The sequence below is a fragment of the Aythya ferina genome, assembly GCF_964211825.1.
Source record: "Aythya ferina genome assembly, chromosome: 22".
Classification (NCBI taxonomy): Eukaryota; Metazoa; Chordata; class Aves; order Anseriformes; family Anatidae; genus Aythya; species Aythya ferina.
The window spans coordinates 4,666,965-4,694,612 of NC_140320.1; the positions used below are offsets into that span (position 1 = coordinate 4,666,965).

Below are 27,648 nucleotides of genomic sequence, written 5' to 3' on the forward strand. Positions count from 1 at the left end.
GCTGAGCCCTGAACAGGAGGCCGTTATGGCACAAAGCAGGAACTCAGGCTATCTGCTTCTGCTGCAGATCGCAAAGGTTGACTTTAACGTTAACCCAGCAGAAGGAGATGACTGAAGAAATCTGGGGGAATGGCAGCACGTTTGGGCTTGGGGCAGCAGACCCGGCTATTTTCTTGGTACTGGTTCTAAGGAAGTTGACTAGGAAAGGTTCCCTCTTAGATTTGTTGCTTGAAGAGTCTCATGAATGGTCATTGGTGGTTGTCTTGGCCACAGTGACTATGATGTAGTTGAGTTTAAACGGTGACGGGAGGAAAACTGTCCCAATTTTCAAGAAGAGTAAGAAAGAGGACCCTAAGTAATTACAGGCCTGTCAGTCTCACTTCAGTGCCTGGTAAAATTATGGAGAAGATTATTCTGGGAGTTACTGAAAAATACTTGAAAGACAACACGGGTTGATCACAGCCAACATGAGTTCACAAGGGGAAGGTTTTATTTAACTAATTTAATTTACTTTTATGACAAGATTGCCCAACTAATTGACCAAGGGAAGCCAGTAGATGTAATCTTGCGAATTTCAGTGAAACTGTTCCTCGCAGTATCCTTCTGGACAAAATGTCCAGCACACAGCTAGGCAAGTACATAATATGCTGGGTGAACAGCTGGCTGATGGGTCAGACTCAAAGGGTTGTATAAATGGGGTTACATCAAGCTGGCGGCCAGTCACTACTGGGGTCCCCAGGGCTCCGTTTTAGGGCCATTTCTCTTCAATGCTTTTATAAGTGGTCTGGAAGCAGGACTGGAATGTGTAATAAGGAAGTTTGCAGTTGGTACTAAATTAGGAGGAGCTGTTGACTCCCTGGAGGGCAGAGAGGCCTTGCAGAGAGATCTTGACAGAGTAGGGCTGGGCAATCACCAGTGGGATGGAGTTTAACAAGAGTAAACGTGGGATTCTGTAGCTGGGATGGGACAATCCTGGATAAATATATAGACTGGGGGATGAGCAGCCCTGTGGAAAGGGATCTGAGGGTTCTGGTCAGTGGCAAGTTGGATTCGAGCCTTGCCTTGAGCATGGTGTGCAGCTTTGGGTGTCACAATATTAGAAGGATGTAAAAATATCAGTGTCTAAAGGAGGGCTAATCAGATGGAGAAGGGTCTGGAGGACACGCAGCATGAGGAGTGGCTGAGGTGCCTTGGTTTGTTCAGCCCAGAGCAGAGCAGGCTGAGGGGAGGCCTCATGGCATCCTGCAGCTCCCTCATGAGGGTAGTGGAGGGGCAGGCGCTGAGCTCTGCTCTCTGGGGACAGCGACAGGACCCGAGGGAACAGCATGGAGCTGGGACAGGGGAGGGTCAGGCTGGATGTCAAGAAAAGGTTCTGCACCCAGAGGTGGTCAGGCACTGGGACAGGCTGCCCAGGGACATGGTCATGGCACCAAGCTGCTGGAGTTCAAGGAGCATTTGGACAGTGCTCTCAGACACAGGGTTTGGTTTTGGGGTGGTCCTGTGTGGAGCCAGGAGGTGGAAGTGATGCTCTTTGTGGGCCCCTTCCAACTCGGGATATTCTGTCATTCCAGTCTGTTCCCTTTTGTGATTCAAAACAATAAGTTTAAAGACAAGGCATGCTGAGGGGGAAGAGGAGGGAAAGCTCTAAGTAATTTCTTTGTCATTTGAGTTCAGAGTTCCCTACAGCTCTAAGCTGGAGCTGTTGAGCGAGCAAGTTTTGAGGCATATGGTGACACCTCGCATGCTGCTGGTCCCTGCTGTTCCAACCAGGATGGCAGGGCTGGCAGTGAGGAACCACGGCTCCGGCACTGCCTGCCTCTCCAAAGCCTTCCTGGCAGCTGGGTTTCTGGTCTGTGCTGCAGGACTGGTGCTCCCTGCTGGTGTGGCACCTGCTCAAGCCTCCTCTGCAAACATCTCCTCCATCCCTGCTCAAATAAAATCGCTTCCTGCCTCCTTAGCTCCCCATCTCCCAGCTCCTGGGACTGCCAGCTGCTTCTCAGTTGTGCATGTCGAGCACAACCCTTCAAAGCCAGCATGTCGCCCTTTGCCATAATTGACTTTTGCTGAATAATTCACCAATGCTGTATTTTCAGCTTAGGTACAGTGTCCATTCCTGGAAGAATCCCCATTTAGGTTAATGGGAAGCCAGGTACTAGGAAAAGATGGGGATGCAGTGGCGATTCAGCATCTTTACTGCTAAAAAAAAAGGGAAAAGGGTCTAGAGTGAGGTTTGGGATTCTGGGAGTAGCACAGAGGATGTGTCCAGGTAGTTCAGTCACTGTCCGATCAGCCACTGTCTCCTTTGACAGGAATATAGATGCAATGGTTCTTTTTCACTCTGTCTGAAATTGCTTTGTAATAACAGTAGGAGTTGGAAAGGCATTTTTATTGATTAAACAATTGAGGCTATTTGTCTTTACAAAACCAAAAATATAGAGGTGTCTTTTTCTTCCTACGTATACATTATACACATTTATTATATGCAGCAATCTCTGTAATCAAGCTCATGTTTATGATGGACTAATTTATAACATCGGGTTGAGATGGTACAACACGAACTGAAGTGCAAAGGAAACCTGATGTAAATATGCCAACTAACAAGAGCTGGAGTCGAGCAGCCTGTGAGGACGGGGAGGGAGACCAGGTGCTGGCTTCTGGCAGGAGCTGAGTGATGCAAGTGAAGAATTACTTTTGAAATGTCTGCTCCTATTCTTTCCACCAGCAATGCATCAGCGATTTCCGAGACATCCCTTTGATCAAACACCATTTCAGCTATTGGAAAATTTGTAGCTGCATCTGTCTCTTGACCCTTTTTGCCAATGGTCCTGCATGATTGCAGAGTGCCAGCGTTTCTCTAAGGCTAAGGCAGGAGATATCTGCGGTACACGTGTGTCTGTGCAGAGGAGGAACAGCCCTGATGCACGCAGTTTAGGCTGCTTTGCCTTTGGTACATAGGTAGTCCTGCTCTGGGCCTTTCTCTGCCCTCCCTTTTGCTTGGTTTTTATCAGTTCCTTGGTGGCACCCATGGTGTGACAGTCCCAGTGTGCTGGTACAGATCCAGTCTTTTTATTTGCGTCTGTACTAGTTCCTATGTAACGGAGTGCTCAGGAATTATCTGACTGCATTTATTTTTATTTTATTTTATTTTTTTGTATTTCTTTTTTTTTTCCTCCTTCCATGTGTTTCCATGTGCTTCCATGAGCACACGAGTGTTTTCTGCAAGCAGCAGGGAAGTGGTGGGGAAGCATGGGTGCCTTGAGGCACATACGGACTTTCAGAGGTCAGTCACTGAAGATGCTTTGTGTAACCTTTTCCAGCTGTCAAACGCCAGAGCTCTCTTAGCATCGTGTCTGCCTGCATCCCCAGCTGTGGGCTGCCAAAAGGGGCTTATTTGGGCAGACCTGCATTTTGGTTATAGCCAGGATCCTTCAGGGGGCTGTGTTTCCCCTTTGGTTCACACCTGCACATTCCCTTACCTGCCTCGCTAGGCAAAAACAGCCCAGGAAGGGACCCGTGCCCAGACCGTGGGTGGTTTGTCCAGACAGAAGCGAAGCAGCTTGAGTTTGAATTATTAAGAGATCATTCAATTTTCAGCACTTGATGCTGGCTGGTTTGTTCTGGTTCTTTAGGTCTCGGGAAAGGCTCAGCCGAGGCTGGAGGACTGAATTGATGGTACTGGGTTGCTCGCCCAGAAGTGGAAGCTGTGGCGTACAGGCTGGAGAGGCACCAGTTCAGCAGGAAGCGCCTTTGTAGGTGTGTTTGTTTATGCGGTAGCTTGAGTGCACAATATGTCTGTGTATGCCACGGCTACCTTCATCTGCAAGAAGTGCAGGGCTTGGCTGAAAACACTGCGTGTGGCACATATGTATGCGTTGCTCTGTTCTCTCTGTGTGACGTGTTGAAGGAATATTGGATGTAAGCCCAGAAGGGGACCTTCGGAGATGTATAGTCCCTGTAATCACAGGTGTCTGTCTTGGTAAAACTTAGCAAGCACCATCTCAAAACTACTATTTTATATATTATACTATAAATTGTTGCTTTGGGGGAAGGCTGTGCTAGATCCTTGCTGCTCTAATGGATGGGAACACCAGCCTTAATTAATTCTGAGCTTGGTTAGCCCCATTCATTTTTGTGCCAATATTATCCCTGCACATAAATACTCATGCAGAGGTGTCTTGGTTACTTCGTTTGGGTTTTGCTTGAGATTCCTTCTCAGAATGAAGTGAAAAAGGTGCCCTTGCCAATGCTGTTCTGCAGGGGATGATTTACAATTCCACAGAGCCCCACTTCAAAAGAACTCTTCAGGCTTTCCCAAGTTAAGATGATAATGAGGAAAAACAAATACAAATGATAACAAAAAGGTACCTTGTGAGAAATGTTCTTCAACGGAAATGTCTTTTTTTTTTTTTGATGTGACAAGCTTTTGTGTGTGTATGAAGCAACATCACAGCTTTGATTTTTGCATAGTTGAAAAACCACCAACTTTGTCACGTTCTGGGAGGGAGGGAAGGAAATATCAGAGCAGAAAGGCGTGCTTTGGGTCTGTTTGGGTGGAAGCTGCCAGAGGGCCAGAGGAGGAACCGCCACTTCCTGCACATGGCTGCAGCTTTTAGACTGAAGCCTGAAAACAGATGGCTGGAAAAATGTTAACTTGCTATAATTGGTGCCTGAGAAGCTTTCACCTGAATCTTTTTATACAGCACCTTCAGTAAACGGTGTGTTCTGGTCCCTGGAGCATGGCAAAGGGTGGCCAGATTCACCACCTGTCTTGACCGTGCTACGTTCAGCATGGAGACAGCAGGACTGTCTGCTTTGTTTTGTGTTTGTTTAAATCTCGTTGTTGTATGCGGATTTTTATACAGTTATTTCAAGTATGCATGGTTAATCTTGCAGTATAGGTATTTGCTCAGTGATGGGTAGAAAAAATTCCCTTGTCACCTAGTGCTTTGTCACTAGCAAACCCAGCTGGATCTGCACCAACACCTAGGGTGGGTACAATGAGCACCTGGCTCTGATTTCCATCTATTTACCATTGTGAATCCTTGTCTCCCTCCGTTTCTTCTGAGCTGAGGTGGCCCTTGCACTATTTTCCCATCTCTTCTGTCAATGTAGTGGGGCACATAGAAAATAGGAGGATGTGAGAGGTGTGTATGTGTGAGGTTGAGGGCCAGGTGAAGGGCTGAGCACGGATCCCAGTGGCCACTTTGTGCTCTCTGGCTGGCTGTGGCTGCTTGCAGGGCTCAGGGCACTGGCTGCCTTCCTCCTGCAATGGTTTAGGATTCATCGAGTCGTCTTTATTCCACCACGGCATCCCTTCATACCCATTTTTGCTATGTCTGCCTTAATTGGATACCGCAGCGGTAATATATGTTAAAATAAATGAACTTTTTACTGCAAAAGGGTAAGAGAAGAAAGAAGACAGATGATCCCTCAGCAACAGCTGTTTGGAGAAAGAATCCCACAGAAGCTGCTCCCTTCACTAATTAGAAATCTGCTTTCCTTTAGGAAGGATAATGTCTACGTTCTTGACTCCTGTTCTGGCTTCTAATTACTTCTAGGAGAAATGAATAAAGACTCCGTTTCGTGTGTTTCACTTAGAGTTGCTGAGGCAAAGAATGTTGGATGGAAACGTCTTCTGGAGATGGGGAGGAAGAAAAGAGAATGAGATAAAGATGTCAGAGGCGGTTACTGGCACTTGAATAAGAGGGATGGGGGGATTGTGGTTGCTCCAGCAGGAGCTGCAGAGCACTGGGTCGGAAGCGCTGTTCGTGCTGGTACATGGGGGCTGCTGGGGAGAGGATGCTGCTCCTTGAGGAAGACAGGCTAACGATGGACTGCTGCCTGCTGGACATCACGCTGAGTGATTGTGGACAAGCAAACAGCGAGCAGTTTCCCCTCCCCACATTGAACACAGCTTCCGTGCACGGTGGCTCCCCTGTGTAGCCTCACGAAAGCGGAGCTGTGTTGTCAGAGCACCTGTGTCCAGCCAGGGGAGGAGGACACACTGGGCAGAGCAGCCTGTCACTGTCAGCAGGGACACAGGACCAACCCACGTGTGATGCTGGATCTCTGTTTCCAGAGGTTTGACTGAAGTCAGGCAACCGCAGAGCGCTTTCAAACAGCAGCCGAAGGGAGCCTGTTGCAGGCTGTGGTGGGTGGCAGCCAGCGAAGGTGCGGCGGTGCTGCAGAGCAGGAGGAAGGTGAGTCACCAGCATGCAAACCTGCACCTTCCCAGGGGCTGTGGCTGCCTGGTGGTGCTCAGCACCCTCCCGTTAGCTCAAGGTTTGCTTCAGAGGGAGGCACAGAGGGGAGGAAGGCAGGTACCTCGGTACCCTGCCGCCCCTGATCGTCCTCGCTTACGGTGGGAGTTAATGTCGGACACCACTTCGGGGTCCTGGCTTAGGGATTAAAGCACAGGTGGTGGCTGTTTGATGTCTGGTGAATAGAGCAGCTCATTGCCAGGATTTCTTTAGGAAACTCATCACCCCAAAAAAAAAAAATAATTGCTTAGAAAAATGGAAGGGTAAAGCTAAGATTCCAGAAGAGAGTAAATTGTGCTAGTTTGGCACCTTATAAATAACATGCTTTGATTGTTTTCTATTAAGAAATAATTTTGTTTTGAAATGTGCTTCATCTTTTTATTAAGGCTATAAATATTGAAATTGGAACAAAGCATTTTATTCAGCCTGAAACGATATTTTCTCAGCTGGCTGAGGAGCAGGCGGCGAGGCGCAGGGCGTCCCTTGTGCCGCTTGGGTAAGGGAAAGGCACCCGGGGGTTTGTTGGTCTGCAGAGGTGGTGACATGAGCAAAGCCTCTCTCTGTCTCTGCTGAACTTCCCGAAGCCTCGAGCAGGTGTTAGTTTGCAATTCAGCAAAGCAGCAATTCAATTACTCTGGGCAATAAATTTCAGGGTATGTGTTGGAAGCTCCATCACTTCAAGTAGCAATGTTTTTCTTTTTCCTCCCAGTCTTTGAGCTCGTATCATCAGCGGTGGAAGTAATGAAGCCTGGTTTCCTATGGATTTCTTTCTCATGGTTGGATTCTTTGATAACTAAATAAGTGCAAGCTTTGACTGAATGCCTTGGCCATGGAAAAAGCTTCAGAAAAGCTGTATTGTGTGTAAATTCGCTATTAAGGAGTGAGCTTGCGTTGCATCCTGCCCCTCTGTGAGGATGCTGAGGGACTGCCTATTGTCTGGCAGCTATTTTTGTGAAACTGGAGGTATGTGAGGGAGCTGGCTCCATCAGATTTGGCTGCAGGTGGCTAGTGGGTTCATTCCTGGTTGTGGGCGGCTGGCAGACAGCTGCTCGGCGGAGCTGGTTTCCATAGGAGAGCAGGTTAGAAAGAGGTGGGTAGGGAGCGATCCGAGAGAGAGGTACCTTCAGCGTGACCCCAGGGGAGGCAGCAGAGCAGCTTGTGGACTGCCAGGGCGAGGAAGGAGAAGGTTTTTTATTGGGGAGTGGGGTTGTGGGAATGAAAATGCCCTTTAAAAGTAGTGACAGACAGGATAAGGCTGGGGCAGGTAGAATCGGAGCTGCCAGTTTAGCCGGCGGAGGGGTGTTAGATGCGTCAGGTTTTGTTTTGGGTGAGTAGCACATCCACGCTTATCAGGGGTTAGTTAAACGGCAGGCAGCGCATTAAAAAATGATCCATTCCTCCGCTGTCGACGCAGCCTCCATAAATCACTTCACCTTTTCAGCGTTAGTCATTTCCAGGAGCGTGCTTAAACAAAAGCAGCAACGAGAGGCACGCGGGTGCCTGGGCGATGCGAAGCGAGGCACACGCTGCTTCTCCTGCACAGACACCATCCCTTCTGCCCAGCCTGTGCTCGGCTGGGTGAGCTCCCCCAGCTCTCAAGTTGGGGGTGCTGCTGGCGTTCTCCTGCTGCTTCGTCTTCAGCAGCCAGCAAGGGAAAGAAGAGAAAGCGGGGCGGGCAGGCAAGATGAGGTTGGGAGAGTAAATTGACAAATCTCCCTCCGCAAATAACTGCGGGTAAATTGATAACTGGTGACCCAGATAAGCAATTAACACAATTGGTGGAATTAATTGATTGCAGAGCTCTCCTTTATGTAGAGCTCTGTCCTTTCTGAAGGGTTGTGGGAAAGAGCTGTGGACAATAGACATCTTCAGAAATTAACAGTGACTTTCAAGCAGAATAGATGATTAATGAGAATTTATTGCACTTGATGGACAAATGAAGCACCTCCAGTTTTCTTGTGAGTGATGTTCGCTTGCTTTTCTCCAGTAAATGATCCAGCCACTCCAACTTGGCTCTGAGAACAATTAGAGGTAAAGAGAGGGGAGAGAAGGGAAGAACTGGTCCCTCTCAGCTTGATTTATTATCTAACTGTTTTGTAACAAGACTTCCAGTCTTGTAAAATATTAAATACATCCTTATATTCAATATCACATTTTGAAACATTTCATGCCTCATTTGCCACCAGAGTCAAGGACAGCTTCACATTTTTCATGGCACAAGGCCCAGATTTGTCTATTTATTTATTTTTAATCACTACGTTTTTCTTTATTTCTTCTTTTTTTTTTTTTTCACCTGTATCAATTTGGATTAAATCTTGGCAACCATAGCAACCTATTCCGCTGGGTGGTTTCAGGTCTGGAGAACGTAGGAACCTTGTTGGCTTGGCTTATCCCCCATGGGATGCTGAGCTGTAGCCATCGAGAGAGGATTGTGGTTCGTAGGGATGGGCGAGGGGTGGGTTTGTGCTGAATGTCAGAGCGAGGCAGGCAGCTCTGTCTGTCACTGGCAGTGTCACTTCTAAACAAAAGGCTATTTTGTTTAACAGCTCACGTGATGTAATGAGGGGGATTAAGTGGAATTCGCTGCCACAGTTAAAGGAAGCAGCACGTAACTCCTGCTAATTAGCAAAGGCTCAGTATTTGTCTTTGCCTGCATCTGTGTGGGAGTTCTTTGATTATTGCGTTTCCCATTGGGGAGCAACAGCTGAATCCTGTCGCCTTCTGCATCAAGTCACCGATGCGCACAGCAGCTCTGCTCCTGCCTGCAGGTAGGGATGGCAGCTTGGGATGCGACAGAGCCAGCACTGTGTCTTTGAGGCTGGAACATGAGCACCTTCCTATTTCAGGTGTCTGACCTTGGGTGCATCATTTGAAACTCCTGTGTTGAGCCGTGGACTTTCTATGGGACTATTCAAAAAGCCGAGCTCTATGCAGGCTGAGCGGTGAAATGTTTGTGTTGGCTAGGGATCAGATATTTTAGGGTTCAATTCTCATGTGGATACCTCATCTTGGACCCATCCCATCTACATTCGATGAGGCATCATCTCCCTCTTAAGCCAACAGGCAGGAGCTGGTCTGTGGTTCCCCTGGAGGAGGCATCTCAGGTATGAAGCATCCCCCTGGGCTCAGTGTCCGATTTCTCTTTACAAAATCCTACTTCTTCCAACTGGAAGATGACTGCACATCTTTGTCTAAGAAAGTACAGTTGGAGCTACTTGTAAATAACTGGAGCTCAAGAAACCCTGCCTGGAAATAACACATTTTTGAAGAGCGAGAGTAATTAGAAACTGAAATACCTCCCCGAAGGCTTGCGGCCAATTGTCCATGAATGGCAACTCTACACTGTGATCGGATGCTTTTTCTGAAAGACGTGCTCTACTTGAAGTTGGATTGAGTTCAAGAAGGCCCATGGCTGGTTGTTTTGGAAGGGGGCCTGGATGGCTGCGGGGATCCTCGCTGATCTGTAAGTGGGAGCTGGATGAGCAAGAGAGCCATGCATTAACATGTGTGTTTGTTTTTTTTCCTACGAGCTCTTTCAGACTGCTCCAGCTTTGCCACTGAAGCGGAGTTCATGACAGAATGGCCAGGAGAGTCTGAAGAGTTTGGCTGGATGCAAAATTTCGTGGTGAACCGGGCAGAGGTGTTGCCCTCACGGTTCTCAAGGGTGCTCTTCTATCCACTTAGAAGCAGGCAGCACCCAGAAATTAAATCCTCTCAGGTTTCAGTGATAACATCTCCCAGCGGTGGGTATTTGGATGCCCTGGGGACAGGTGGTCACCAAGGCATGGAGCCCGAAGGGAAGCACTTTGAACTTTTGGTCTGTGGCAAAGGGCTCTGTAAAAGAAGAGAGCTTCACAGATGATAAACAAATAGGCTTTCTCCATAGGTAAGCTCTCCTCTGTGCTGGAGAGCTTCTAAGATTTTGGATCAAAAAAGCTTCAAAGCTTTTCTTTTTAAATGAAAGTGTGGATAGGAGTCAGGGGCCTTATTAGTTTAGGGACTCCTGCATATCCCACGAGGTGTTTATCTGCCTCTTTTAGTACACGATATCCTTTGAAAATCTGTCCCAAAGTACTTGAATCACTCCTGGAAATGGAACTTACGCCTCTAAATTACCTGGTTGCATGAAAACATTATCCATGGCTTCGGCTTTTTCTAATAGCCACATCAATTAAAAGCCTTTCAGCATCTCGCTGCCAGCAGACCCCTGTGTACGGTAGGAGTGCGGGAGTTTAACTCAGGCTGCTCTTTATGATCCCCGTGCTTTGCAAATGAAACAAAATTTAGTGAGGGAACCTGTCTTTGTTCCCCTCCTTCCCATACAGCAAACTAATTGAAAACAACATGAATGTTAATGATGCATTTCGCATTTGGAAGTTAGAGGGGTGATTAATATATTGTAGAGTGTATATTAACACCTTCTCAGGGGCATAATGAAGACGAAATATATGCTCTGAGATGAGGCTGTTTATTTCGCGGTGTGTTTCCTGTGTTCCACCATCCCTTTTCACATTGAAATACAAGCTTTCCGATCCAGAGGGTTTTGTTTCAAAGCATAATTTTAAATCAATCAATAAACTTTTATGTCTTAATCCTTTTTTCCTTCCCCTTTTGGTTAGGTAGCTGAAACAAAGTAAGTGGAGATGTGAGGGAGGCAGGAAGGGGGAAGAAAAGCGAAGGGATGATGTGAAAGGCCAGGGAAGCGATGAACTTGAAGCTGTCATCTCCTCGTGTTGGTTTGAAATTATCTGTTATTGGAGAGAAGGCTGATAGAAGGTAACCCGTTAGAGTCCAGCAAGGCATTTTTCCTCCTCTGCTCCTCGAGCGATGGCTGTCTCCACAATCCTTGTAGTGCTTTTTTTTTTTTTTTTTTAATTACTGTGATAAATTGCTCTGAAGTCTCTGGCATGGCTGGAGGCTGAAGCTTTTGATTAATCTGCAAGGCAGCCCGATGCACTGAGTGCACCCATGTGGCAAGCTGCGATCAGCTGGCCCCTGCTGGTGTACCAGTACCACGGCTGCTGGCTTAACTGGGCTGCTGTGACCCGAGACTTCTGGAGGACCTTCCTCGGGCATGCCCTCACCCTGCAACTTTGCCTTCTGGAGCAGTTTGAAAGTTGTCACCTTCCACAATTTGTTGTATGAACAGGCGTGTAATTTTACCAGAAAGCTGCAGTTCCTCGAGCCCTGCATTTTTCATGCAACATCTGCGTTTCTTTTCTAAATGAGAATAAGCTCAGCTCTTTGTTTATGAAAAAAAAAATTAAAATGGAATAGACCGAAACGTTGGCGTTTGCCTCTTGCTGTGGCCTAATGGGCTTCCTGAGGACCACTGAAGGTGATGAGCATCTGTCTGTTTGTGTCCCTCCATAAAAAGTGCTGGGAAATGACTGCTTAGCAAGATCTGGCCCTTGTGCTGTAATGTTGTTGTTGTTGTAGGTGGAAGCGTGTGGTTGTGGCTGGTTCCGTAACTCACTTCGGGAAAGGAAGGAGATCACGCAAGCTGTAACACATCTATAATTAAGTACAATGAACGGCTATAAAACAACAAACACTTTTAAGTGCCATTCTTGGCCATATCTGAATTATTTTTCTCCTTTGGCAAAATCATTAAAGGAGAGGGAAAAAAAAAAAAAAAAAAGCAAGTATGTATCAATCCACTCTGCGTGTTTGAAAGGTTTTTTTTAATTATTTTTTGATGAATGAAAATTGAAATGTGAGTATGGGCACAAAGTCCCGGTAGGAAGGGCTGAGTTCCTCCAGCCTGTAGGCAGCCTCTTATTAATAGCACCTGGCACTGCTATTCCCACCGGACTGGTGATAAAGAACCCCAATTCTGACATTTTTCTCAGAAGGGGAAGGGGGGGGGAAGAAGCAACCCATAATAATTACGACTTGGCAAGCCCAGTATTTATTGACATTCTGAATGCTGATGAATGAAAATGTGCTTCATTAATTAAAACACATAAAATGCCTTTTTTCTTCAGAACTTGCTTTTTTTTTCCCCAGTGCTCTGGCATCCCTTTAACTCTACTTTTCTCTCAGTTGGGTTTGTATGAGACTAGCTCCATCTCTGCGTGTTTTGCCTGAAATGATAGTGGGCTCAAATTAAGCCTCTTGAGCTTCTTGATTTTCTTGGCGCTGTCTCCCTGCCTTAGGAGCAGTGTCCCGTGGCTGTGTCCATGATCTTAACCCACTGCAGCTTGGCTTTATCTTAAATGGTTTCCTTGTTTGGGTCTAATTAATCTTCTTATAGTAACAGAGCCCGAATGATAGAGCTGTGGATTTCAGCAGTCCACTTGGGAAGATGTGAAATTCAGAGCGACGGTACCAAAAACATTCCGGCCAAACCATGTCATCATGCAGGATTGTGTAACAGAACAATTTTATCCTTCTTCTGTAATTTCCAAACCAGCTGTGGGAGGAGGCAGGATTTACTGCCGCTCTTCTCTGGCAGGCAGGGTTGTTCCCCTGACCTTCTGCTCCAGCAGACGTTCGAACCTGGACATAAATCTGGAGCTACTGCTTCTCCCAGGCATCTCGGTGATCTCACTGCTGCCTTCTGCTCGCTGTTGCATATCCATCTGTCTGCCCGCCTCTGCTCTTGTGCTCACTACCGAGTTTTTTGGGTCATGGGGCTGTGTCCTTGCTTATCTGGTTTGGGTTGTGGCTATCGGGGAGCTGGAAACATGCATGAGAGGGAGAATTACGCTTTCATAGCTTTGGTGACATACTGGGTGTGTAACTTCGTTGGTCTGAGGGAAACTTGGTGCTTTGGAGAACATCAGAGAGGGATAACTGACTGGAGCTGGGTTATAGTAGATTAGGAAAGTGGGATGGTGCAGGAAGCCCTAGGGAGATGTCAAGGTGTGGGTACCATCTGTATCCTTGAAATTATTGATTATTTCCTACAAGGGAAACACTTTTAGAGGAGGGAGAGGTAAAGAAGGTCCTGTATTGCCCAGCTGCTTGTGGTCAGAAATTTCCCAGCCCTCTTCCGTAGGGTTTGGCACAATTGGTGCTATCCTTCTATACTGTACCAGTGTCCGTATTGTGTTGGCCCAGCTGCCAGCTCTCAAAAGCCCATGAGGGTTACAAGTTAGTGATGGCTTTGCTCAACGATCTTGATGAGATCAGGTGGGTTGATCCAATGACTGCATCGGCAATTGAAGTGTGCAGGAATGGTCAGGCAGGAGCCATAAGCGACTACTCGTGGAGCTATTTGTGCATGGAAGTTTCCATACCTTGACGCAGTTGAGCAGAGTGACTCCGAACTGTCACAATCCATAAGCACAAGTCCTCATTTTCAAGCTCTTTAGCAGCCTGCAAGAGCTGCTTCCAGAGCAATAACTCAGGCAGTAAGGAGTCCCTTGGTTCAGCTCGGTAATGGCTTGTAATGACTCCAAGGGAGCGATTTCCACCTCCGTAATCCTCCCAGCCATACCCACCTTCTGCAGTGGCATGTGTGAGGAATCACACCTGTGTCCCTCGTGGAAAAGCTGAGCATGGTGGCGTTGGTGGGGAGCACAGGTGCAAATTAGAGGGGGTTTCTGTTGAGGAGTCGGATTTGGTGGGTGGGGAACAGCTCTGGGGCAAGAGAAGGCAAAGGGCTCTGGGCTGGCTGATAGAGCAGGCACTGGAGCAAACCTGAATGTCATTTTAGAAACCTTGAACCAAAAAATTCAGTCCAAGAGACTATTAAGACCAGGAGGAAGGCTCAAATCAATGGGCTTTGAGAGAATTCCCATAAAAAGGAATAATCAGGTTTTGACTTTGTAGGCACGCTGCTGGAGAACGTAATCCATTGTCCCCAGAGGAGCCGTTTCAGCCCTACTCTCATCAAGACATGCAAGGATTTTAAAACCTTCCAGGTTTTAGTGGGGTTGGAAAAGAAAAAAAGGTGGGGGAAGGTGGAAATTAAACCACAAATGTTCACAATAAAATGGTAAGAGATGGAGGTGGACGTAGAAGAAGAGAGCATCTCAGTTTAGTCTCTGGAGACCAATAACTTTCTAGGGCATTTCTGACTGCTCTCAAGTCTTCTGCCTGTGTGCTGCAAAGGCTGAAGTCGATCAACTGTTGGCGTTTTGGTGTATTTTGGTGTCAGATGTTGTGATTCCCACCCAGCTAAATGCTTGGGTGCCCCCCACCTTCCCATATGAGAGTCATCTGTGCCCAAAAGCCAGGCATTGAAGTGAGCTCCGTGGTGCTGAGCACATGCCTGGATGTTTTGCTGGAGCGGGGCCAGAGTTCCTGGCATCTTGTCGAATCCAACCTCTCCAGGCATATGTTCTGCAAATGGAGAGGGCTGAGCTGTGCCTGTGTATATATGGAAAACTTTTTTTTTTTTTTTTTTTTTTTTAGTGATATTTAATTTTTCTGGGGTGTTTCTCATCTCCAACTCTCAAACCTCTTTAGATAGGGAGCTGTGACCTTGTCAGCACGAGCATATGTTGTTGTGCACTCTGAGAATGAGTTGAAGGCATCTTCTCTCTACATAGCTGGTAAGGAATCATCACAATCCACCTTTGAAGCAGTGTCGGGACTTCCCGGCAAGCGTATGGCGCAACACAAAAGGTGTTTGTGAGGCTCATTTGGTTAGATCCATGCAGTCCCTAGGCACGAAGACCTCGTAGGGAATATTTCCCATTTCGTATAGGGGAAACGGTGGGAAGAAGAGGCAGCGAGTTATTTAAGGATAGGGAACAGGGCAGTTGCAGAGCTAAAAGTGGATTTCTGGAGTCCCAATTCAGTAGACCAAACCACCACGCTGCGCGTGTTATCTTTTACAGGCTCACTAGCAGGCACCAACATGTACCCACCCACACAGTCTTAATCTCAGTTGCTGTGTCAGACATTGCTGATGGGTGAACCCTGAAAACTGTGAGGCAATTTTGGAGGCATTGCCAAAATTTCCCTGGCTGTTAGTCTAAGAACGTCTGCCCCTTGGGTCTACCAAACCGAGCTAGGAACCCTTGGAGAAGCATCTGTTATTTCTAGCAGCTCATTTCCTGGGAAGTGGATTCCCCCACAGAGCTGTGATTTTGTCCCCTCCAGTCTTGTACAGAGCCTAAAATGGGAATGGAACCATGAAACTTGTGCCTCTCCCCACCCTTGAGCATGCAGAAATTGGAGCCTTGTTTTGGTGGGTGGAACAGAGCGTGCAGCTGAGACAAGATCCTCTGTACATGTATTTCGTCAAACCTTGCTTTGTTGGCACGTGCATCGGGTGCTGCCGAACACAAATCTTGTCTGAATGCTCTGAAAATGCTGTCATTATTCCTAGACCTGCCGGACTCCTACTGAGTGCAGACATTAGGAGATCAAAACCTGAAAGAAGTTTGCCAGCTCCGTCTCGTGAAATCTTGTTCATAGTGTTTTCTTTGGCTTGTTTCAGTGGGAAGAAGAAAACTGGAATGTTTCAGTGCTCGGTGATTCCAGGTCGATGTCCTGGCAACCGCACGCTCCCTTTGTGGTACTGGACAAACAGTTTTGTCTCTTTGTGCCTTCTGCAAAGCAAGGATGGATGCTGGTACCAAGGGCTGGGAGGAGAAGCAGCGTGCCAAGCAGGCTGAGGAGGGATCCTGGTGTTTGCTTCCTTCTGGCTCTTGCTGGTGGCGGTACCAGGTTTATTTGGACGTGGATGTTCAGCGAGGGCAGCCTGGGCTCCCTTCTAAACCCCAGCACATCTACCCGCCAAGAGCTGCCGCCCAGCTTTGATACTCTATTTGCAGATGACAGAAATGAATTGTAGACACAGCGGATGGCTAAACAGATTAGTTACCACGTCGTTAAGTACCTTCAGCCCAGCGCTGTCCTGGACGAGGCTCTGAGGCAGAGCGGTGACCTGACGGTACTGGAGCCGTGTCGCGTGTCCTGAGCCGTCAGCGGGAGAGTTATGAGAATCGCTCGAGCTGGTAAATTGCTGGCAGATGCTTTTGTTTGGTGTGAGGGAGAGAGACTCTGCAGAAGGAATTTGCCTGGCGTAATCCATTTGGATTGGGTTTACAGTCATCTTCTGCTGTTATTGCTTTTGGAGTGGCTTTCGTATGCCCTGTCCCACTGCAGAGGGGGATAGGAACGGCCAAGCTGCCTGCAGGAGGAAAAGCTCTGTGAAATTCAGTGGAGATGGCAGTGGTGTTAAAACATATTATCTTGGCATTTTACTAGATATTAGTCTTCTCTCTGAGCTCTGGCTGGAAATTTAAGGCATGCAATGTTAACGGCAGCATCTTCTGGTGAGCACGGTGGGGGCTGCCCTCTCTCCCGGGTTTCCCTTCTGACTTTGATTGCTGTGTGGCCGTGGGCTTGTTGTGGTTTGGATGACAGAAGCTCAGTGTCTGGGGTGAGGATTTCATTTGGAGTCTCAGGTAAAATAATTGATGAAGGCCGGTGAGGCAGAAGAGCAGGGCGTGGGTTTACTGGGGTTTGAGGGAGGGAAATGTGTTCCCAACACAGCTGGAAAAATGCTCCTCCAGCTTTCCAACCCCCAGGTTATTCCTGCCTGGATGTGACAATGCTGTGAGTCTTGCAGAACACGCTTCATCACGAGACCTCAAATCCCTTCATCGAAGAGGTCTGCAATGTTATTCTCTCTATGTACGGTGGTAAAAGTAATGCGTTAAGAGGGAACAGTTTATCCAAGCAGCAGAACTGGGGCTAAAGCCTGGTTTCCTGGAAGCTGGAGCCTTGCTTTGCCTCAGAGGACCCATTGCATTTTCCAGCTCTTGAACTTTCCTGGTACTTTGATTTCGAAGTCAAGCCCTGCTGCTGTGGGAGGTCAGCAAGCTTATACCTCTTGTTCACGAGTGCTTCCTGGCCCGTTAGCTTCAATGAGCCCCCATAAAGTGCTCCTAACCCCATCTCCCAGCATCTGCTCTGTGCTTACAATGGCAAAATCAAACACGGGTTTATAAACGGTATCACCCTTCTGCTGAGCAGCTGCTGTGAGTACCGCATGCCAGTGCTTTTACTCTCATAGATTGCTCGCAAAGCACGGGCAGAGGTGTCATAAATTTGCCAGGCTTTTTTTTCTGGGATATGAGAGCTTCTGTAGCTTTAAACAGCCCTGGGGGAAAAGCAAGCCTCGTGGCTGATCTGGGACTGTGCTCTCCCTAGGATCACGTCCCTGAGCATCGTCTGGTCCTGAGTTTTGCAGGGAAGGGACTGCAAGCACAGAGACTTTGCTTATCAGCCAGCTGGGACGTAATCCTCAGATTAGTGTGGTCAAACCAGGTGTAAAGGCTGAGTGATATCAGTGAGCCAGCCCGGCGTACGGGCTGCTCCAGGAACAGCTCTGTACTCCTGTCTCCTCCTGCTAGAGCACACAGCAGTTTGTGTCCCTCTGCTGTTCTCTGCCCCCTGCCCTCTGGCTCTCAGCTATTAACAGCTGAAGTCTGTTTATGGCAGCCTCTTTATTTTGTTCTCCAGCTCCTTTCCTTCAGTGCATAACCTTCATAGACCCCGAAAAGCCATTTCACACCATCCTAGATGTCTGCCAAGTGTGTGCCTGGCTCTCTGGCTGCAGCTAACACTGTGCCACCCTCGCTCGAGCCCCTGTGCTAGCTGTGGGCATCTTCCTCATCCCCCAGGCTGGGTCCGAATCTCTTGGTCCTCTCCTGTTGAGAATATCGGGGCTGACTGCGGGATTTTGGTTTGATTTGAGCCTCAGCTTCCCTTCTGTGTATAGCAACACTGCTTCTGCTACCGCCCTGCCAGGGTGGGCGTGCTGGGCCCTGAAAAAGCCAGGTACCCAAGCTTTGGCTTGGTTCCTCTGGTTGCAGCGAGAGGTTTTGGTGCAGGTAAGGACATCCCCAGCACATTTGCACTTCGTTGGGGGCATCCTGGGCTGGTCCCAATGTGGCCACAGCAGCTCCTGAAGTTTTGTTCTTAATAGGTGTTGTGGCACGGCTTGTCCAATGTCTGCTGATGGACACTTGAAAGGGGATCGCGGCTCTGTGGGGACGCTTCTTGTTCATTAGGGAGTTTATCACTTGAAAAAGTCACTGGGGTGGAAGGACCTATTTCTGTCTGTCACAAATCCCTGCGGCTCGTGAGCTAAAGGTCAGCGTGGCAACCTCCCTAATTTAGATAAACCATGAAACCTCCCCTTCCCTGCTGCGAGCCACCCCTTGCTGGACCATTTTTGGCTATTACCTCCTGCAGGAGGAAGCAATGGGTCTTGGAGATGCCGGTGCTCGGGTTTCTTGCAAACTTGGAGGCTTTTCTCATGTCCCAGCCATGTGCAGATGTTGCTTCTGCTGACCAGGAGCTGATTAAATGCAACACATCGAAGTCAGAGAGAGCTGGAGATTGCCCCTGCAGCTGCGATAGGCTGACAAGATGCTGCACAGCCCCAAATGCTAGTCAGGCTAAAATCAAATTAAAGTTTCCCAGCATGATATTTTAGGAGGAGGAGGAAAAAAAAAAAAAAAAGTAAAAAGAGATGGGAAAAGAAATACCCAAAACAAAAAAGCCCCCCATGGAGTTCATCTGGTGGATGGAGTTACATTAAGTGAATGGAAATTAAAGGCTTTTCATAGAGATCTTCAGCATAATTTGATGGAAGACTTTAATTATTTCAAAGTGTCTAAGAAAAGGATCTTGGAAGGGTTGGGTGGGGGCTCATAAAAATCTCTCTTCGCAAGCGTTTTGAGCTGTTCTCGGGCTGAAAGGCTGCTGTCAGCTCAGGAAAGAGGGATTGGAAAATCCTGTGCCCCCCGTTCTCCCCAGAGACCAATTCCTGCCTGAGTGGCAGTCGCTCTCACAAGAGGAGCGGGCGAAGGAAGAGCAGAGCCTGCAGTGCTGCCAAGCAGCTTTCTACCAGCCTCCTCGAGGCACGTAGGATGAGGAGGGCTCCTGGCCCTTAAGGTGAAGACAGCAGGCTGTGGTGGGCTTGGATCTCTCCTGGAGTTTCGGGCAGCAGAGCCAGAAAGCACATCTTGCTGACACCCCAGGGAGATGGTCCATTGAAGTCGTAATGCTCAAGTTGTCACCCATCCAATTCTCCCTTGGACAGCCCAGGAATTAATGGGTCTTTGTCTAGTCTCCAGGTTGACATAAATTCAAGTATCTGGAGACCAGCCATCCTTACCCTGGGACTTGGATGCTCTCCTCCTGTCTCCAGCCTGCTGCGTTTGAGGCAGAAACGGGGCTCTTCAAGCCCTGACTGCTCGGCTTTTCCACCTCCTCATCCCTGTTTGGAGCAGTCCTCTTCTTCCACCCACACTTCCCAGCAGGGTGGCCCGATGGCATTGCAGGAAGGTGAAGAGGAGGTTGGAAATGGGATCAAGGAGTGGTTTTTGGCTGAGCAGAGCAGCCCCAGCCAAAATGCCCTGCAGGGCAGAGATTGCAGGATGCTGCCCAGAGCTGCTCTTGCTCTGACAGGTCCGTACTGTGCTCCTGGACTCTGGTGGAGGATGGCGGTCAGAAATGGCAGCGTTACAACAAAACTGGGAGTGCAAATTAGTGAGAACTAATTTGCTGCAGCCCCAGGGTTGCAAAGCACCAGGTAATTCCCATCAGACCCCTGGATGTCTTTCCTTGTTGTGTTGGTTCTTGGTGTCCCTTCCGATGGTGTGAGTGGCCCTGGTGTCAGTGTGCCTGCAGGGGCTTTGTGGGGCTGCGTGTGCCCACCAGAAACTGGCTGGGGCCCTCCTGGGACAGCCGAGGTGCTGGTAGCAGCACTGCCCTGCTCTGCAGGGGTGATCCGGGGATAAACACAGCCAAGGGAGTTGGGGAAAATGGGGCTGTAAGTAGGTGAGATGGGGAGGAGAGAGGGATCCGCTCCTGGGGGCTGCGTTGCATAGGGGTAGAGGGCAGGTGCTGGTTTCTCCTGCCCTGAAGATGGGCAGAAAGGCGGCGAGGCACACGACCAAGTGGCAGAGGCAGGTGAGGCTGATGAGCTGCCTCTGTCTCAGCAGCCCATCATCTGAGGGGCTGGGGAGCACCAGAACTGGGAGGCAGCCATCGGGATAAACGTCCCCACCAGCCCTCCAGAGAAACGGAATCAGGTTTTGGGAGGCTTGAGTGATTCAGGGACCGTGCAGCAAGGAGAGAGGCAGAAGGCATGGCGATTTCAGAGAAGATTGACCTGGAGGGCCAGGGCATTTGTGATCTTGAAGGGCACTGCCACTGTTCATCCCTTAATGAACAGCTTCTGGGAAGCACCATCACACTGGGTCCTACAGGGTGATGTGGCTGAGGCCATCCAGGGCCCAGAGTTAATCCAGCACTTCATGAACAAGAAACGATGTGCTATTTGTGCTCTTTCTCTTCCTTGGTGTGTCAAATGCTTTCCGTGCCCATCTTTCTTGGCTGCATCTCTGCACTAACACAGCTCCTGCAGGAGCAGGAATTTGTGCTGTGCGTGTAGCCAGGCTCCTGCGGGGTGTCCCTGCGGGTCGGGAGCCGTGCACTTACACAGCGCTCTGTCATCCTGACACCTCCCGAGCCACCTTCCTCCCACACCGCCTCTCCTGTGCCGATGCACACAGCATCAAGCTGATGCTTGGGGAGAGCGAAATGAGCCCACAGGTCGAATCCGTGGCTGAAATCCAGGTGTGAAATTGCCCTCCTCGTCTCAGCAGAGGAGCCGCTTTGGTAGCGCAGCCATTTGAGCACAGGAGTGCTGGCTGCAGGCGGCTTCATACACAGCATGCCTCCAGGTCGGGCGTGCTGTTTGTGTTGCAGAAGGCGACCGAGGCGACTTTTGCTCATTTTGGCTTTAATTTAAGGGTCTATTTGCACGCCGCAGGCTGCCCTGGTGCTGATGACACCGGCGGCTGCGTGCTGGGGTCACCGTCTTGGCACGCTCTTTGAGGATTTGTGGTTTAAGCATTGGTGTCTGGGGGGGTGCCACTGCTGAAATGCCCCCCTGGTGTCTGTGCTTTAACTTCTGGAAAAGTCAGATGAACAGTGGAAGCAGGGACGAGGGCCTGGGGCTGGGGTTGAACGTGTGGCTGTTTTCATTCACCACCAAAATGTCCCTCTGTGCATTTGGCCCTCCCCACCAGCAAAGTCCAAGCTACTTTTGGGAAAGGATAATGTGGAGAGAAGCGTTAACAGCTTTTCTTCAGGGGGTGGGAGAGGGACGAGGCTGCTGTGCTGGCATCTGATGGCAAAACCAACTGGGCTGACGGCAGCAGGGCAGCTGGGGTGGTGGGAAGCCTGCTGGGCTCCAAACTGGTTCAAAATGAGCTGGGCTGAATCACGACTGCTCCAAATTTCCTGTGCTTGGAGCGAATCTGAGCTGAAGCAGGTCCCAGAGGGTGTGGGGAGAAAACCTGAGCAGTTCCTGGGAGCTGAGGCAGCCTCGCTCGTGGTGTGTGCCTCGTGGCAGGGCTCAGCGAGCGCTAATTGATGATTTCTCCTATATTTGGGGCATGCATAATGCCTTTCCCTTGTGGATGCCTTGGTGCCTAGTGGGAGTTGAGCTGAACTCGCAGTTCTTTCTCCTCTGCTGGAGTGTTATTTCACGAGGCTCGTAGTCTGATAGAGGCTGGTGGTTTGGGGAGCCTGCATCTGCCTGAAATTTGGTTGAAAATTGGCCATCAGATTGCACGTTGATTGGGAATGGGCACATCAGTGGGTATGGGAAGCACGGCTGTGTAAGGCACACGTGCTCTGGTGCTTGGACAAAGCCTGCAAACTGTGGATCAGAAAGAGCAAATTGAGGCTGTCTAATGTCTGAGCCCCCTTGGCTCGTCTGGCCAGACAGTCTGCGAGCTGAGGCTTTGGGATAACAGCTGCAGAGTATGGGATAACAGAATACGGGGCTGGAGTTTGGATGGATTATAGGTCAAGATGCAAACATTAAAGTTGGGCTAAGGCTGGCTAATGAGGACAACTTATGCTTATGGCTGGAAGAAAATGATGTGATTGGGGTTTTTGGAGTGCTCAGCGTGGGCATAACTTAGTCCTTTTGTACTTTCCTCATTTAGCCGGAATTGATGTTAAGCCAGTGATGAGAATGGCTGAAAAGCCAGCCCTGGACAGGGTTGCTCCTTGCTCGGTTTGGAAATTGGATGTCGCTGATGAGGATGAGTGCTCTGGGAGCAGTTCTGAGAATGCTGCAAAGCCAGGAGCGCAGGCAGCCTGATTAGAGCGAACTCGGAGCCGCGGCAAGCAGAGGTGTTCAGAAGGGATTTATTCTGAGGGCATATTTATTTTTCACGGCGAGGCATCGTGCCTCTGCAGACCTGCGCGTTGTGCTTTGTTGGTGAAGCCGAGTGATCTTTGCTTGCTCCACATTGAACCCCAGGACACAATCCACAAGCGTGGTGTCTTTCTGCATATACCACACTGCAGAGAGGAAGGAAAGAACTAAGGAGAGGCCCTTTAAGGCCCTGAGATTTATCCCATACCTAACCCTGCACAGTGAAGGTAAAGTGCAGGCTCCGTTTGAAGCAATGATGAAACTCTCTGCTGGGTCTGGAGTTTTACTCCGGGCTTTCTGAAGGTCAGAATTCATGGCAATTTAAAGATCCTGCTGGCCTCCGGGTGCAGCAGAGTTTAGGAGCTGAGATCTCTCACACAGGTGGCTCAGTCGGGGCAAATTCTCTGCAAGTGAGAGGGCTGATGGCGTTTGGCTTGCAGGAGAGGTGATAAATAACTTACACAAAACCATATGTGAAGTCCAGAGCTGTGCACAATTTATGTGTGTTATGGCCATAAGTGAAGCCAAGTGGCCAGATATTAGAGAAACAAAGGAGAAGCCAGACGGAGCAGTTATCTTCAGGCATGTCAGCCTCGAGTGGTTTGTTCAGAAGCACTTCTCGTATCGTCAGGCAAGCTGCTCTGTGCCCAAACTCCCTGCAACGCAAAAGACTCCACGAGAACAAGCACATTAAAGGCCACGAGACGGAGAGAAGAGGATGGTGAGAAACTGAGAGGTGCCAGAGCCAAGCCTGGGGAGAAGTCACGTCTCTTGCTGTGTTTTCTGCGCTGTCACTAGGCAAAAATACCTCTCTGGTCTTTTGCTCAGCTATGTATCAGCAGAATAAGAATCAATTCCTAATAAGAATTTTCCTTTGGCAAACATTGCCTCTCCTCTGCCTGCTCACCGTTCCCAGCAGCAGGGTGCTGCTCCAGGAAGGAGAAGCTCTCTTCCCAGCGAGCTCTTCTTAGAAATCTGGCGGAGAACCTCATCCCTCAGGGTCCAGTGCTGTACATGTCCCGGTGAGAGAGGTTAGTGTTTGTTATTTTTTGGCAGAAACATCATACATGTGCACTTTGTCCGAGTGGCACTCCTCACCTGCCCAGGGATCCCCTTGCTCTCCCCTCTCTCCAGCTCCCTGTGGGATCTGCTCGTCCTTGTAACAAGAAGGGGAAAAACGCCAGTGCTGCCAGTTCTCCTCCATCCCTCTGGGACCTGCATATTTCATCCAAGCAACCCAGTAGAGCTGCACCTCTAATTGGATGCTCTTTGGTGTTAAACTGTTAATCAAACACACAGGTTTCTGGTTCGAAGCCTTTTTTTTTTTTTTTTTGTACTGCTTATGTTACAAGCAGGATTAAAAGCTTCTCATGCAAATTAATTCCTGTTAAATGCGACATCGGTTACTGGCTTGGACTCCGGTTCTGCTTTCTTGTGCAAGACTATTTATTCCTTGCTACAAACCATTACTGCCCCAACTCAACTCTTTTGCATCTGGCTGTCATGTGCAGCCCTACTGTTGCATGGATGTCCATCTGCTGGCTCCTGTGGTGGTTTTCCATGGGTACCTTTGGTTGTGCAGGTTTCCTTACCCTGGTCTGCAGAGATTTCCCCCATGCCCCTCCTCTGCTCTGCAATTTATCACCACCCATGTGTTTTGTGCACGTTCTTACGTTGGAATCTATCCTCTTTCCCATCTCCTTTCAAATGCATAGGCTTGCTGTCTTCCAAGTGCACACCCCAAAATCAGTGCCCCATGGCGATACACAAACCAACCAAGTCTTCCGAGCATCTTCAGCCAGTCCCGAGCGGCCCCCTCCCAACCTTAAAGAGCAGGATTTTGGAGCTGGAATGTATCAAAATGTTCTTTGGGCGATAGATGGCAGATTAATCTATTTGTTTCACTTACAGGTTTGGCAGCTGTAAAAAGAAGCAAAAGTAGCTTTTTTTTGGCCATAAACCACTTCTTGCAGGTTGATTTGGTAGAGACTCCTTTGTTTTCCTTTCTTTCCCCTCTTGAATCTGCCAGGGATTTAAGTGAAATAAATAGATTAATCTTCTTTCTGTAGCCCAGAGATCAGGTTGATGCATTTAAGAGCTTTTTCTCCCCCCAGACTCCCGAGATGTTCACGGATCCGATTCATATTTTAGAACTTCCTTCATGTGTAAAGAGACTCGGCGGCGGCAGTAATTCTTTGCTACCAGCAGTAGTGCTTGGTGGGTTTCTTCTCTTCGGAGAGAGCTGAAGATTTTCCATCAAAGCTTTTTTGATAAAAGGAATTTTTGGGGGTAAATATCCATCTTTGAGGGTGGGGAACGCTGAAGATCTTCAAAGGAAAAGTGGGTATTTTTCGTGAACGCGTGTCTTCAGGAAGGTTCAATTGCTGCGACCCAAATGGCTGAAAGCAGCTTCCCCAAAGCGTGTGTATTTATCAAGAAAGAGCTGTGGAAAGAAAAGCGTGGCAGAACTGGAAAAATCACCGGTTTCGAGGAGGATGGAGAAATGATTTTCTGAGCATCTGTTTTCTGCAGCAAAAGGGCATCGCTGTGAGAAGGCCTCGTGGAAGGGGTCTCGGCCAGCAGTTCATTCTTAATACTGGCACAGGGTGATGCTGGGCTCCTGGAAGCTCTTTTTTCCTTTCCAACACGTGCAGTCACATCACAGCTTGGTGAGAAATAGCCAAGCAAGTCTGAAGCACTGGAGGTTTCATGCTGTCCAGGTACCTGGGTCTTACACTGCTTTGGGACTAGATACATGACCACTAAAATTGTGTCCTCTCCCAGCAAGATTCACGCGGCAGCATCAGGTTTGTTGTGCACTAGGACAAAACAGTAATTTCAAACCTCTGCTCTCATTTGCCAGCTTTTCAAGTGAAACAGCAGTTGGTTTTGAGGCTCTTTGTTTTGTCTGGTTAAGCTTTTTATGAAGCCAAGGCTCTGGCTGTGATAATTTCTTCTGGGTCCCCCAGGTCTCTTTGTAAGAAGAGGGTTGTTGAGCAACCGAGATGCTGCTGGCCCTGGAGCTTCCCCGTGCCACCACGGCTGGTGGTAGGTGCCCCATCCTAAAACCCTTGATGGTTCGGGGCTGGATGTGAAGCAAACCAGCTGCTCCTCGGCGCCAGAGGTGCTTTAATGGAAGCGATGACCTGCGGAGGGGGCAGGATGCTTCTGCTGAATAAGTGTGGGATAATGGTCGGTAGGAGAGCCCCGGCCCCTTTATACGGGAGGAACAGCTGGTGCGAGGATGTATGCTGAGACTTTCATGTGTGCCAGGTGTGGGAGGCGAACAGAGCTCTTCCTGCTGCTTTTTTAGGTGATTTAGTCTCAGGCATGGCCAGAAACTTTATCCAAGGTTAACAGCCCTCATCTTTGTAACGATCATTACCAGTGGGCTTAAAATGGCCAAAACATTGAGGTGATGTCAAGAAATGCAGCTCCTTAAATCCCAGGAGCAGTTACGGTGAGGACGGCTCCGGCCTGTGCCTGATGGCAGCTTGCTGGCCTCAGCTGGAAGCAAAGCTGCCGCTCTCCTCCCACCTCCAGACGCTCCCCTTCCCCCAGCCTCGTCGTGATTTCTCCTGCAAGATAACAGCTCCAAGCCAATTAAGAGTGTCTGAAGTGGGTAGAGCAGACGTCGCTGTGTGAGACCACAGTGCTTTTAACTGCTATTGTTTGCTAATAAAAATAAATTGTGGGCACCAGGGAGGAAGAAAATCCCACATGATCTGAGCTTTCTCTTTCCTTTTTTTTAATTTTTATTTATATAAACTCTTGAGATGTGAATGGTTAGAGCCGGGGATGCTTTTGGCAGCTGATCTCTGGTGGTGGTGCTGGGGTGCTTTGGCTCCTGGCCCTGCATCCCCTTGCACTGTCCCCATCCCCTTGGCTCAGTTGCTCCGATGCAGATCACCGCTTACAGGCTGGATGCTCATGGTGCTGTACGAGCCCATCGTGTCCACTCTGTTGTTTTTTTCATGCTGTGGTGTTTGGAGGCTTTGTGCTCTGCACGGTGAAGTAGGGCAGTGAGACGGGGGTGCAGCACGTGGGCAGGATCCCCCGAGTGCCTCAGCCACCGCCTGTCCTCGCAGCATCTCCGAGGAGAGAATTGGCTTAAGCCAGTCCCCAGACTAACATAAGCTGCCCCAACAAATGAGTTTTAATGCTATCAAGTCGCTGCCTGTAACAGGACTTCTGTAAGCATGCCTGGGGAGGGCAGAGGGGGGACATTCACACTCTTAATTCGCTTGGCTATGCCAATAAAGCTTTCGGATGGTGCCCGGCCCTGCAGGATCTGGTAGGTCGCACGAGGAGGCTGCAGAGGAGGAGATCACTGAAGGAAGCCACCCTGTGCTCAGCCTGGGGCTGCAGCCCCCGAAATCTCCTTGTGTTCACAGACCTGGGGTTGAAAATGCTGCAGAAAATTTGACTTGAAGGCGGCTGAGCCCATACACAGCTTGGATGAGGAATTAGAGTGGGTAGGTATTGTTTTATCCCTAAGCAATGATCGCAGAGGTTGATCAGGCTTTGCTAATGCTGGGGAGGATTGAGAAAGGTGAGGCGAGAACTCAGGCTTGTGGAGAGAGAAAGCTAAAGAGAATAATCCATGGGAATGGGAAATGTCAGGAACACACGTGTCCTTCTGCTTGGCTGCCTCCAGAACTCTCTGCGCCTTGAAGTTCCTTGCTGCTTTTTCTGGAAGTCACGAATGGGGAAAAGAGGAAGAAAAAAAAAAAAAAGATAAAAGAACACAGCAAGGAAAATGGAAAAAAATCCATTTCAGGTATCAGCTGAGCAGGTGGTTATCTCCAATATCACCTCCCCTTGAATATCACCTACTGTGGTGCTGGCTGAATGTCCCTTCTGTGCCACCACTGGTGTGGGGCTAGAGGTTCTCCTGCACCCCAGCGAGCTCACCCAGCACGAATATTGCAAGGACAATGCGAGAGGAGGGAAGGCATGGTGGCTGAAAGTCAAACAGCCGCCTCCAGAAGGAGACGGAGCTTTTATAGGAACACAGAAATTGCCAGACTGGAACCGAGCTGCTCCTCGTATTGTTAAGCCTCCCTTTTCAGAGCTGGCTGCTTCCAGAAGCGGGGCGAGGAGGCTTGCCCCAGGGGCGATTCTTCCAACCCTCGAACGCAGGGAGTTAGCCTGTGCCTTGCAGCATGAAGGGTTTACACGCCATCCAAAAGCTGATTTTCTCTCTTGCTCCCTTTTTTTCTTTTTTTTTGA

At 49.0% G+C, this 27,648-nt stretch overlaps 1 protein-coding gene across 4 annotated transcripts in view; it reads left to right on the forward strand.

The window, feature by feature from the left end:
- Positions 1–27,648, forward strand: part of GRIK4 (glutamate ionotropic receptor kainate type subunit 4) — a 166,320-nt gene that overhangs the window by 28,079 nt on the left and 110,593 nt on the right. The window contains exon 1 of one of the 4 annotated variants that reach the window (XM_084495962.1): positions 8,108–8,218. The exons of 2 other annotated variants lie outside the window; for them this stretch is intronic. The gene's annotated coding sequence lies outside the window, so the exon portion shown is untranslated. Of the gene's footprint in view, positions 1–8,107; positions 8,292–27,648 lie in introns of those variants that run through there. One more of the 4 variants, XM_084495964.1, reaches the window with a different exon arrangement.